This window comes from Peromyscus maniculatus, chromosome 7 (genome assembly GCF_049852395.1).
Source record: "Peromyscus maniculatus bairdii isolate BWxNUB_F1_BW_parent chromosome 7, HU_Pman_BW_mat_3.1, whole genome shotgun sequence".
NCBI lineage: Eukaryota > Metazoa > Chordata > Mammalia > Rodentia > Cricetidae > Peromyscus > Peromyscus maniculatus.
Genome location: NC_134858.1, coordinates 54540754 through 54554432, shown reverse-complemented (window position 1 = coordinate 54554432; position 13679 = coordinate 54540754). Strand labels below are relative to the sequence as shown.

At 44.8% G+C, this 13679-nt stretch overlaps 1 pseudogene; it reads right to left on the bottom strand.

The window, feature by feature from the left end:
* Positions 1 to 6142: 6142 nt before the first annotated feature.
* Positions 6143 to 6666, bottom strand: LOC102904802 (calmodulin-binding transcription activator 1 pseudogene; annotated as a pseudogene).
* Between the last annotated feature and the right edge of the window lie 7013 nt (positions 6667 to 13679).

Sequence of the window (13679 nt, the reverse complement as noted above, 5' to 3'; positions counted from 1 at the left end):
TGCTTCTAGTTCCTGGTCCTCACGCCTTATATACCTTTTTGCCTTCTACCACAACTCCCTGGGATTAAAGGCATGTATCACCATGCTTGGCTGTATCCTTGAACACATGGATTTCTGCCTAGCTCTGCCTCCCAAGTGCTGGGATTAAAGGCATGTGCTACCACTGCCTGTCCTCTATGTTTAATATTGTGGCTGTTCTGTCTCTGACCCCAGATAAGTTTATTAGGGTGCACAATATTTCAGGGAACGCAATACCACCACAGTGCGCTACCACCGCCCAGCCAGTATGTGGCTTTAAACTAAGAATTGTTTTAATAAACTTTCATATTTCAGACTATAATTGACTGTAGGTAACAGAAGCAACTTTGCAGATTCCGTGGCCACTCTGCTGAATGCCTAGAACTTAGTAAATGTCAAATAAATGAGCGTTGAAACTGTATGCACAATCTCAGAAGTGCACACATGTGGCAGGAACTTCCCTAACATTTGCTGAAATAGCCCATCTCTTGTTTAGGGACATAAGCCCCAAATCCCAAGCTGGCACGGTCCCTTACAGAGGCGACAGGTAAGCCATCGGCCGGGCTGCAGCCTCCCTCTTCTTACTCTCCATGTTGGCCCGTCTAATCCCCATCCTTTCAGCCTGTTGCACTTGCCTGGAGATGCCTGCCCTGTTTATGGTGCACGTGGCCCAGAGAACTGGTCTCAAGAGAAACTTTGGCCTAGAAACCTCTTGCTGTCTCACTTTTGACCTAGTGACTCTGATGTGGCTGTTGTGAGGCCCTCTGTGTATTTGCAGCTGAAGTGGGGGCTGCTTTCTGCTCTGGCTCCTGGACTAAGCAGTGTCCTGAAAGGATTGTGGGTACGTACAGGTAGTGAGGTACCAGAACCGTGGTCTCCAGTAGCCTCCAAGAGCCCTTCTATCTTAAATTAATAAGTGACCTTTTGGAATAAAATTGCCTTGGGGCAGTAAAGAAAATGTAACCTTAATAGGGTTAAGAATGAACCTTAGGGTCAACAAGATGGGTGGGCAGGTAAAAGATGCCTGTTAACCCAAGTTCGATCCCCGGGACCCACAGGATGGAAGGAGAGAACCAGTTCCTGGAAGTTGTTCTCTGACTTCCACATGGATACAATAACATGCAAACCCACATATATACAAAATAAATAAGGAACTATTAAAAAACAACCCCACCATCCTGGGATGTAGTAATGGAAGAGTGCTTGCTGCCTAGCATGTGCATGGCCCTTGATGGTAAACAAAACCAGAAACTTCTCAACGTCGAGTTTGAGTCCTGTCTAGGCTGAAAAGTGAGTTCCATGCCAGCCTGAGCTACACAATGAGACCTTTTCTCACCTTTCGCCTCTGACAGGTTTCAGAGTCAGAATGTGGGGAGGAGAGCCTACCACACTGCATTTCAAGAGCTTGTTAGATAGTTCCCTCCGGTCACCTCAGAACCCTGCTCCTCACCTTGACCTCAGAACCCTGCTCATGGATGATAAGACTGATTTAAGAGAAACGACTGTCTGCTCAGTACTTGTTGTGGGGAAGGCTCTGTGCTGGGCACTTTAGGGAAGGCAGTTCCCAAAGGTGGCCTCTGGTTGCCTCTAGTGTAGGAGACAGCTAAGTGGCAAAGGTCTTTCCAGTAGAAGTAACCCAGATTAGCTATGTTTCAGGGTTTCTATTGATGTGATAAACGCCATGACCAAACACAGTGTGGTGAGGAAAGAGTCTATCCCAGTTTATAGTTATCACTGAGGGAGGTCAGAGCAGACACTCAGGCAGGAATCTGGAGGCCAGAACTCCAGCATGGGAGTGCTGCTTCCTGGTTTTCTCCTGGCTTGCTCAACCTACTTCTTATAGCACTCAGGACCACCAGCCAAGGGGTGGCACCATCCACAGTGAGCTGGGCCCTCCTACATCAATTATCAATCAAGAAAATGTACTATGGGCTGGAGAGATGGCTCAGAGGTTAAGAGCACTGGCTGCTCTTCCAGAGGTCCTGAGTTCGATTCCCAGCAACCACATGGTGGCTCACAACCATCCGTAATGAGACCTGGTGCCCTCCTCTGGTGTGGAGGCATATATGCAGACAGAAAATTATATACATAATAAATAAATTAAACTTAAAAAAAAGAGAGAAAGAAAATGTACCAAAGGTTTATCACAGGCCAATCCAGGAGGGTCATTTTCTCAGTTGAGGGTCCCTCTTCCCAAACGACTATAGGTTTGTGTCAAGTTGACATAAAACTAGCCCGCACAAACTATAAAGTGCTATTTAAAAGGCTATGAAAGAGCCAGGTATAATGGCACATGCCTCTAATCCCAGTACTCAGGAGGCAGAGGCAGGAAGATCCTTTGAGTTCAAGGCCAGCCTGGTCTGTGTAGCAAGTTCCAGGCCAGCCAGGGCTACACAGTAAGACTCTGTCTCAAATAACAATGGTGGGAGGCCAGGGACCGTGGCTCATGCCGTTAATCCCGGCACTCCCGAGGCACAGGCAGGCAGATCTCAGTTCTGGCCCAGCCAGAGCTACACATCGAGAGAGCCTGTGCCAAACCAACAAGCTATGAGAGCAGAGAGCTCCCAAGTGCCCTGCCCTGTCACTCAGAGCAGTGACTCGCCCTTGGCTAAAGGGAAATGGATGTCCCTATGGACAGGAGTCAGCTAGAGGCCCCAGCCCTGGGGTTTACTACTCCGACCCAGGGCAGTCCTGCACGTCTGAGCCGACTAACCAGGAAAGGCAGAACATGTAACAGATGGGGTGCTGTGGTGGTTGTGACAGTGACAGCCCCTTCCACTGAGGCGCCGTGTTTTTGAAATCATCTTGGGTAGAAATATGTTCTTCGGAGAATTTTCTAGTCTCCTAGTATCTTCAGAATTCTGCAAGTGTGGCAGAACAAAACATTTGGGTCTGAAATTTGTGATGTTGTGTGGGAGGCTGCCTTGCATCTTTCTAGGCTTCTGTGGCTGCCGCTGGTCAAGAGGCTGAAGCTGCTCTGCTACTATGGGCTACTTCCCACAACTCACCGGGTTCCTCAGCTGCTCTCACTGCCCCAAGCCAGGCCCCGATCCCTGCTCTTCTAGCTCTTCCCTGGACCAAAAGCCAACCCTGCAGGCCTTCCTGTCCTCTGCCAGTGTTGACAAGCATGCTCTTTCCTGCCACTTAGCTTTGCATATGATGCTGCCTGTACTGAAGACATCTGTCACCTCTCTGTGCTGCCCCAGGAAACCGTAGGTCACCTTTCCAAAGCCTTCTCTGGCCCACTTGGACTGGATTAAGGGATCTTTACCCAGGTCCTTGTATGTTTGTTTGTTTTGTTTTTATTTTTGTTTTTCAAGATAGGGTTTCTCTATGTAGTCGTGGCTGTCCTGGAACTTGCTCTATAGACCAGGCTGGCCTAGAACTCACAGAGATCCACCTGCCTCTGCCCCCCAAGTGCTGGGATTAAAAGCATGTGCACCACTGCCTGCTGTCTGTTTTCTTTGTGTCCCTCTGGCATTTGGGCTCTCTTGTAAAGTAACAGTTGTCTTGTGCCTTATAGAACCCAGCAAATCATCCCGAGCTTATTGCACTGTCAGATGTGTGTATGGAGTGAGTGGGTGGGTAGGTCAGATCCTGTTCCTGAACAAGACTGAAAACCTAGGAATCCTAAGAAGCAAAGACTGATAAGTTTGACTATAGAAAAACAAACAGGTTGACAGAACAGAAACCCAAAGGCAAGATTAAAAGACAAACTTGGAAAATCACCTGCAACTCTTACAACGGAAGGAGAAGTTCCCTAATATACAGGATCTTTCATTGCTATGTGTGTTTGTTTGAGGCAAGGTCTAACTATGTAGCCCAGGCTGACTTTGAACTTGAGACCCTTCTACTTTAAGCATCCCAAGTTCTGGGATTGCAGGCATGCACCACAACACCCAGCTTTCTGTTTTTGTGCTGCTGAGGATCATATCCAGTGCTAGGAAGCAAAGAATGAAAGGTCAGTGATGGGGCATTAAAAAGAATTTACTAATGTAGGCACAGAGAGAATTTATTGGAAATCCTGCAAGGGAGCAGCTGACAAGTTCTTGGGGAGGAGGGCTCGGGGGGACAAGCAGAAGTTCTTTTAGAACAGTTGAGGGGGAAGTTACTTGGTCTTTTAATTTTTTTCCTTTATGTTGTGTTGTATATGTGCAGGTGTTTTGCCTACGTGTGTGTCTGTGCACCATATGTGTGCAGTGCCTGAGGAGGCCAGAAGAGGGCATCTTATCTCCTGGACTGGAGTTGCATATGGTTATGAGCTGCCATATGCATACTAGGAATCAGAGTAGGTGCTCTTAACCACCGATCCAGCTCTCCAGCCCCAAGTTACTTGGTCTTATCACCATGGGACTTGTGTGTGGGCTCATTGCTGAGAGGATAGCCTATCCTCTGGTTATCTTGTTAAGTAGTAAACCTTACAGCCGAAGTTTTTCTTGAGGATAGTCGTTTGGGTTAAGTCATCATACAGATGTCTGTATAAGATATAAGTTACCAGAGATCAAACTCCAGATGGCCATGGCCTGATTATTGGAATTCAGCTCTCATTTTGGCTTTTGTCTCTATGATAGGGTCTTACATATGCCAGATAAGTGCTACAGGACGGAGCCACCATCCTATTTAAAGTATTCCTCTCTAGAGTATTCCATATTTAAAGTATGAAGAACTGTTCATTTACTAGAAACAGACCAAAAGCACAAAGGAAAGTGGTAAGAAGGCAAAGAGTTCGTGTAAACCATGATAATGGTGCACACCTATGACCCCGTACTTGGGAGTGGAGGCTGGGACATCAGTTCAGAGACTTTCTCAGCTACACAGTGAATTTAAGGACAGCCCAGGCTGTGTCTTAAAAACAAACCTAGGAGCTTGTTGTGGCGGGGCACGCCTTTAATCCCAGCACTCAGGAGGCAGAGGCAGGCAGATTTCTGTGAGTTCGAGACCGCCCTGCTCTACATAGTGAGTTCCAGAACAGCCAAAGCTGTTGTTTTTGAGACGCTACCTCAAAAACAAAAGTCTAGGGAGTTGATGTGATGGCTAAATGGTAAAGGCCCTTGTGGCCAAGCCTGATCACTGGCCCACATGATGGGAGGGGAGAACTGACTTCCACAAGTTATCCTCTGATCTTCATACACACACTTTGGCTTTTAAAAAAAAGTTTACATAAAAAACAGCCACACAACTGAGAGATGGTGGTGCATGCCTTTAATCCCAGCACTTGAGAGGCAGAGGCAGGTGAATCTCTATGAGTTCAAGGACAGCCTGGTCTACACCCCTCAATGAAAACAAAACAACCACATAAATTGTGCATAAACTGCTTGTCCACTTTTGTGATGAGAATGATATCAGTCAAATTACATTCAAAGTTAAGGTTTTGCTCTTAGATTAGCAATGTGTGGAAAACCAGAAACCTCATACTTTGCTCGTAGGAACTATAGATTGATGCAATCTTTCTAGGAATCATCTAGAAATATCTCCCACAAATTACGTATAGTCTCTGTTTCAGTTCCTGTCTCCAGGTTCCAGCCTTGAGTTCCTGCCCTGACTTCCCTTCATGACAGACTGCAATTGTAAGCTCAAATAAACCCTCTTCTCTCCAAGCTGCTTTTGGTCATGGTGTTTATCCATCAGTAGAAGGCAAACTAGGGGATCAATAAAAGACTGGAAACCCTTCACTTGAAACAACTAGAGATTGACTCAATAAATTGGAATCCATCTGCTGGAACACCACACAGACACAAACACAGTATTAGGGAAACTCCTGATTTGGGAAGATTTCTGAGGCAAAGTACAGAAAAAAATGTATATAGCATGATAGCTTATGTATAAAAATGGGCGGCGGATAGATTCGTATTGGTTTTCTTTTTTTTTTTTGAAAACACAGATTACACTTTATTCTTTTTTTTTTTTTTTTTTTTTTTTTTTTTTTTTTTTGGTTTTTCGAGACAGGGTTTCTCTGCGTAGCTTTGCGCCTTTCCTGGAGCTCACTTGGTAGCCCAGGCTGGCCTCGAACTCACAGAGATCCGCCTGGCTCTGCCTCCCGAGTGCTGGGATTAAAGGCGTGTGCCACCACCGCCCGGCTTTACACTTTATTCTTAAAAACCAAAATGAATTTCAATACAGAAAATGAAGACAGCATTTTGCAACTTTATCACTCAAAGGAGAATCTCTACTTGAGGAAATCAGTGTGCTGCACTTGGAGAGATGAAATGTTACAGCTTGTACACCAAAATTAAAAAATGAAATTAAATTAAAAAATGAAATGGTTACCAAGGTAATGCAGGTCAGGGGATCAAAGGTGAAGGGTCACACATTATTAAAAAGAAATCCAAAAGGGCGGCTGCATCATGATCTCTCATTAGTGTTCCAGCGGTGCCTCTCTTTGGGTAAACTTGAACATTTCGGCAGACATTCAAGCAGCTTTTTCGGTAAAAAGATTTTTACATGACTACTATTGCTGTTCCCATGGTCATCTTCTATAGGTGGCACGGTGTTGAGAACACAGTAGGTGCTAGTTCCGCAGAATACACTTTGGGAAACGCTCTTCCGGCTTGTTTTCGGCAGCCATTTCCCCTCCGCGCGCCACATCCTCCTCCTCCTCGCGACCGGGACCCCGAGCGCGCGCCTCGTACCGCCCTCGTATTGGTTTTCTATGAAGCAAAAATCTACTGGAGATAAATAAGGGACCTGAGAGGCGGAGCAGCAGCAGTGAGAAGCAGACTTCATTTAAAATCTTGTGCCAGATGAACATATTATCTGCCTCAAAAACTAGTAAAATTTTTAAAAGGTCCTGCCACATTTATTACCTCTAGGATTGAGTCAACTGATCTGGCAGTGTTTAGTCAGGGTTCACTAAAGGAACAGAACTGATAGAACATATGTGTATATGTATAGATATGATTTATTTGAGTGGCTTTCAGTTTGTAGCCCACCTAGTCCAACAATGGCGGTCTCCTGTTGGAAAGGACAAGAATCTAGTAGTTGTTCAGTCCACAAGACTGGATGTCTCAGCAGTCCCAATCTGGTGCTAGAGTCCCAGAGGATTCCCTGAGAGCTGCTAGTCTTGAGTCCACTTCAGAATCCTGAAGAAGGAGGCCCTAATACCAATGAAGGGATTCCTCGGCAACAGGACAGATGAACTTGCCAGCAAGAACGAAGGCAAGCAGACAAGAAGCAAAGTTCCTTCATTTTCTTTTATGTGGGCTGCCACCAGAAGGCGTGGCCCAGAGTTAGAGTGGTCTTCCACATCAAATGACCTGGTCAAGAGAATCCCTCACAGGTGTGCCCGGCTGCTTGAGCTTTAGCTCATTCCAGATAGTAGTCGAGTTGGCAACCACATTTAAGCATCACAGGATGGTTAGGCAAGTGTCCCCTTCCTCCTTCACTATTCATATGAGTTCCTCTCAGAGCTGCATGCCGTGGAAGACAGTGATCTTCCCCAATAGAGGAGGACCATTCTTGGGTCAAGGGGATCTGAGTAGCTATGTGTCCTTGCCAGAACCTCCAAATAAGCCCTCAGATGCCAGTGGCCATGTCAGAGGAACAGCAAGTGGCAGTTGAAGTTCAAGGTGTCAGCCCACCAGGAGGAAATCTCAGACAGGCAAGGCCCCCAAGACCACAGACTCTGGAATGTCTTTTGCTTCTGCTGTACCTTTATATGTTTGCTGCTGCTGTCTTCCTCTGGTGTCTGGCATGGTGTGAATAGGTGTGGGGAGATCCCCACTGCCTGTAATGTAGTGTGTTTATCTCGTGGAAACATCCCATCTACTGGGCATTTTTACCTGTGGATTATTATGAAGATGATTTCTTCCTAAGCTGTACTGTCTCATTGATAATAATAATGTTAGTTTATACAGAATTTTGATGAATAAAAATAAATACAAGGAAGTGTCACACAGCTAGAACACGTGAGTTTCTATTGAGGAGCCATATAGACTGTAGTTTAGGTTAATGATTAAGAAAAACAGTTGAGTCCCAGGAGCCCAGCTAGCTTAAATTCTTTTAACCTTAATGTTGGGAGATGTGTTCACAGGTTTCAGAGTGCATAATAGCTGAAACAAAGCCTTAAAAATAACATAAAGTTAGACTAAGATGTTTTTGCTAAATAGGTTTGAGGCAAAAAACTCAAGATCAATCTAAAGTTTTAGAAAGGCACATAGAGCCAGGCGGTGGTGGTGCACGCCTATAATCCCAGCACTTGGGAGGCAGAGGCAGGCAGATCTTTGTGAGTTCGAGGCCAGCCTGGTCTCCAAAGCGAGTTCCAGGAAAGGTGCAAAGCTACACAGAGAAACCCTGTCTTGAAAAAAACCAAAAAAAAAAAAAAAAAGAAAAAAAGAAGAAAAAAAAGAAAGGCACATAGAATGTGGAATTCTTTAAGGTCAGGGAACAAGAACAAAGCAGACCAATTATCATTAGCTGACACACTTTTCTTGCTAGGATTGATTGATGACCAAAGGTGATGATTAATTCCTTATACCCATTTTTGCCCTCAGTCTCCCGATATTAAAAAAAACTATTGATGAGTGGGTATATATGCTAAAGATTTAAAGTAGAGCTGACTGATTCTTTTTCCATATATAAAAGTTTAGGTTTGTGATTCCTTTAGGATTCTTTGTAAGTTTACTTTTCAAGATAAGTAATAAAGTAAGCCGGGCGGTGGTGGCGCACGCCTTTAATCCCAGCACTCGGGAGGCAGAGCCAGGCGGATCTCTGTGAGTTCGAGGCCAGCCTGGTCTCCAAAGTGAGTTCCAGGAAAGGCGCAAAGCTACACAGAGAAACCCTGTCTCGAAAAACCAAAAAAAAAAAAAAAAAAAAAAAGATAAGTAATAAAGTAATTGGCCCTTTCCTTGTAACTGCAAAATGTAGCCTGCCAGTAAAAGACCTGACTGAGAAAAATACCTTGCTTGCCCACATGGTTAATCTATAACAAGTTGCTTGGGTATGAATGTATGTGGGTTCTTGGGATAATTTGTTTTTCACCTGTAATATGTAAAATATTTAATCATGTAAAGAATATGGAAAACATGCTGGTTTTTTACTATTTGTTTTGTATTCATTGTAATCATTCACTTGAAAAACAGAGTGTAACCACATTGTAATTTTATATTGCCTGAAAGATTTCTCTGGGGTATATAAGCTGTAAGAGGAAGAACAGAGAGAGAGTTACAATGAGCTAGAAGGAAAATATCAAGAATGAGAGAGTTAAAATGAGTTAGAATGAAAACATCAAGAAATGAGAGAGTTGGGGTTGGGGATTTAGCTCAATGGTAGAGCATTTGCCTAGCAAGCACAAGGCCCTGGGTTTGGTCCTCAGCTCCAAAGGAGGAAAAAAAAAAGAATGAGAGAGTTAAAATGAGTTAGAAGGAAAACATCTGGAATGAGAGAACTAGAAGGGAAACATCAAAAATAAAGATAGAATGAAAACATCTGGAATGAGGGAAGGAATAGAGAATGAAAAAGAAGAATAAAGAAGAAAACCATCAAGAGAGTTCGTGAGTGTCTTTTTCCCTAATCCCCTCAGATAGAAAAGTCGAGTACAGCCGGGTGGTGGTAGTGCACACCTTTAATCCCAGCACACGGGAGGCAGAGCCAGGCGGATCTCTGTGAGTTCGAGGCCAGCCTGGGCTACCAAGTGAGCTCCAGGACAGGCGCAAAGTTACGCAGAGAAACCCTGTCTCGAAAAACCAAAAACCAAAACCAAAACCAAAAAACAGAAAAGTCAAGTACATGCTGATGTTGTGGATTTCCCTTTGAGCCCTGAGCTGCCTGGAGACTAGTCCCCCAGGTGGCGATACTCAGGGTCCATTAGTAGGGGAATGTAAGAGAGTTACACTCCCAAGACTTCCCATACATCCAGATGAGGCACTGCATGTGACAGTATGCCTTTTCCTCCTCCTCCTCCTCTCTTTCTTTCTTCTCATTTTATGTTTATTGAGACAGGGTCTGTCTTAGGGTTTTTATTGCTGTGAAGAGACACCATGATCATGGCAACTCTTTTTGGTTTTGTTTTTTTCAAAACAGGGTTTCTCTGTATAGTTTTGGTGCCTGTCCTGGATCTTGCTCTGTAGACCAGGCTGGCCTCGAACTCACAGAGATCCACCTGGCTCTGCCTCCAAGTGCTGGGATTAAAGGCATGTGCCACCGCCACCAGGCCACAGCAACTGTTATAAAGGAAAACATTGAATCGAGGCATGGCTTACAGTTTCAGAGGTTTAGTCCATTATCATCATGGATGGGGAGCGTGGTGGCTGGGAGTGTGGTGCCGTGCAGGCAGGCATGGTGCTGGAGAGGTAGCTGAGAATTCTACATTGTGCAGGCAGACAGGAAGTAAACTGAAATACTGGGTGAAGCTGAGCAAAGGAGACCTCAAAGCCCGCCTCCACAGTGACACACTTCCTCCAACAGGACTATTCCAAGAAGGCCACACCTCCTTATAGAGCCATTCTCTTTGGGAGCCATTTTCTTTCACACCACTACAGGGTCTAACTATGTAGCCTGGATGACTTGGAACTTGGAACTTGCTTTGCTGACCAGATTGGTCTCAAATTTGTAAGGAACCTCATGCCTCTGCCTCCGGAAGTTCTGGGGTTCTGGTCATGTACTACCATGCTCAGCTGGCCTACTTTTCTTTTAAAAATAATTAATCAAAAATTAAAAAGCATTCTTAGCTAAGTATGGTGACACACACCTGCAGTCTTAACACTTAGGAGATAGAGGCAGAGTGATCAGGAGTTGAGGCCAACCTGGGTTACAGGACTCAAAGTAGATAGGGTCAGTCGGGTGGCTCACTATGTAAAGGCATTTATCAGACAAGACTGGCAACTGGAGTTTGATCCCTGGAACCTATGCAAAGGTGGAAAGAAAAAATTGTTAAATCTCAGAATCACGAGAGAAAAGACCAAATCCATGACTGTCCAACTAAAGCAAGCTATGTTTTGGGGTGTACCTGGGACTGGCTAACCGGCTGTCTCACCCTAAGTCAGGATTTGTGGGTGTAGCCCCTGCCAGCCTCTTGAGGTCTTTTTAATAGGAGAGATAAGGTGTCCACAGGGGTGAGAGAGTTGGCTGTTATACACTGTTAGAAAAAAATACAAGGGGAGCAAGGGTGAAGATATATATCATGTGAATGGGGTCACAAGTTTAGTGTAGGTTGAAAATATGTTCCTCATTTTACATCACATCTAAGAAACAGGAACTTATTCTTAGTTACAAATGGAAATCTTAACTTGCAGGTACATAACACAGGACAAACAGGAAGTTATCTTTAACTACAGGCAGAAACCTTAACCGGAACAGGACAAACAGGAACTTAACTGTCTTAACTGCAAACAGAACCCTTAACTTGCAAGGTCTATTGTTCCTGTTTCAGTCTCACACTGACTCCACAACAGAACCTCTGACCTCTACTGTACAGGCTCCCAGACCTTAGTACCACTGATGCCATGTTAGAGGCACCATTCTGACCTTAAAATCCAGCGTGTAGGCTCCACCAACACCTGCCAAAGCGGGAACAAAGACCTAACCCATCAAAGACTGGTCCGTAGTTTCAGGAAAGTTCCTAAATGCATGAATCTTGCTTTTTGGCTTCTATAGTTTCTGCTTCCTGCTAACTGAAATGTGACAACCAGGATGTGGTTTTTTTGTGCATAAAAGACAAAGGGCTGTATGGCTGAGGGCTGCATGATTTGGGCAAGTTCCCCACGAAGCCGCCAGCTGTCAATAAAGCTTTTCTTTTTGATTTTGAGTGTCCATGTGGTGGTCTCAGGTGGGCTTACTTTGCAACATTACATATGTGTGTGTGTTGTATCACACACACATACACACACACACACACATGCACATACACACAATCATAGTAATGTTAAATAAATGGTTTATCTGCCCTTTGTCCAGATATTCTTAAGAATTACTTGGCAGAGAGTTAATTCAAGTGAAAGCAGGGAGAAGGCTTGGTAGGGGCAGAGGAGATTTCATCAAGGACTTTGGAGTAAAAATGGGCCTACTTTTCTTGCCACATGACTTCCTGAGTACTCCTCGCCAGCCTTTGCGGTCTCTGATGTTCAATTGGAACCTCCAGCTCACTCCTGCTTGATCCAGAAAGCCTCATTCCTGCCTTTCTCTCTCCAAACCCCGTCTGCACAGGGGGTCTCTGAGCAAAGGAAAGGTGCCAAAAAGCCCTGTTCTGCATTCTTGGAAGCTACTGCAGCTCCTCCCCTGAAGTTGACAGCAGCCCAAGTCCCTGCCTAAAGTGCTCAGCTTTTGACCAAACCCAGCTGTGGAGGACACATCATCACCCCTCACCTACAACCTATATAATCTCCCTGCTTTATTTTGGGCCTGCGGCTTCTCCAGCCTCCATCTCTGGGACTGGAGAAACCATCTGGGAGTTGCTTTGCTCAAATAAACCTGTTCTTATACTTTTTCAGTTCAGCTTGATCTGGTTTACTGCATTGGTGGAGTAACCTGTTATGGGGAGGAGGGGAGAGAAAACCTATTACCTGCTCTCAAGGAACTTAGCATGTAGGAGGAACATTCAAGGCCAGCCAGAAAGAAAAAAAGAAAAAGAAAAAAAAAAAGACAAGCAATAATAACAGAAAAGAAAAGAAAACTTAGCATTTTTGTGGCAAGTTAGGGTGGGAGAGAGGGAACTTAATGTCAGTTTTGTTGGTGCAAAATTTATTCACAGTCCACATCCGTTAATAAGAATTTTGCTTTGCTACCTGCATTTTTTCCCTTTCTCCTGACCCTCAGGACTGCATGGTCTGTCATTGTGTTCATAGGAATTTTGAGGTGTGGCATTAGAAAAACAGATTAGGACACAGAACAGGAAGATGGGAAGAAAGAGAAACAAGCCTTGCTGTCTGGATGTGTCCAGGTTTCTTTTGTCATGGCAAATTCTGTCAGTGGGTAAAGGGAAAAGAAATTAAACCAAGGAACAAAGAGACTCAGTTAACTGCAAGAGGGCTGAGGGGGCCTGAGTACATTGGCAGTCTCAGAGCTGGGCAGGACAGCTGGGGGGGTTGTCTTAATAGGGTTTCTGTAGATGGGTAGGGAATGAAGGAGTTTTAAAGAAATCTTGCTGAGAACTGTGGGCTGGACTCACTTTATATACTTCCTTGGTCAGTGTGTGATTCTGGGAGCTGTGGTGATATATTGTGTACCCTAATAAAATTTATCTGAAGATCAGAGAACAGAACAAACCAATAGATTAAACATAGATGCCGAGCAGTGGTGGCACACACTTTTAATCCTAGCACTTGGGAGGCAGAGATCTGTCTGGATCTCTGTGAGTTCAAAACCACCCTGGACTACATGAGATTGACTCAGTCTAGGAGAGAAACAGAGGCAGGCAGTGGTGGCACACACCTTTAATCCCAGTATTTGGAAGTCACATACCTTTAATCTTAGCACTTGCGATCTCATGCCTTTGCTGCCAGTATTGTGGGAAACACACACGCCTTTAATCCCAGCACTAGGAAGGAAGTGATATGGGTAGGTGGAGAAAGGTATATAAGGTGTGAGGAGACAGGAACAAAAAGCTTTTCGACTGAGGAAGCCTTTTCAGGCTGAGGAGTCCTAGAGGTAAGACATAGATAGCACTGGCTTGTTCCTTTGTCCCTCTGACCTTTCAGCTTTTACCCCAGTATCTGGCTCCGGGTTGTTTA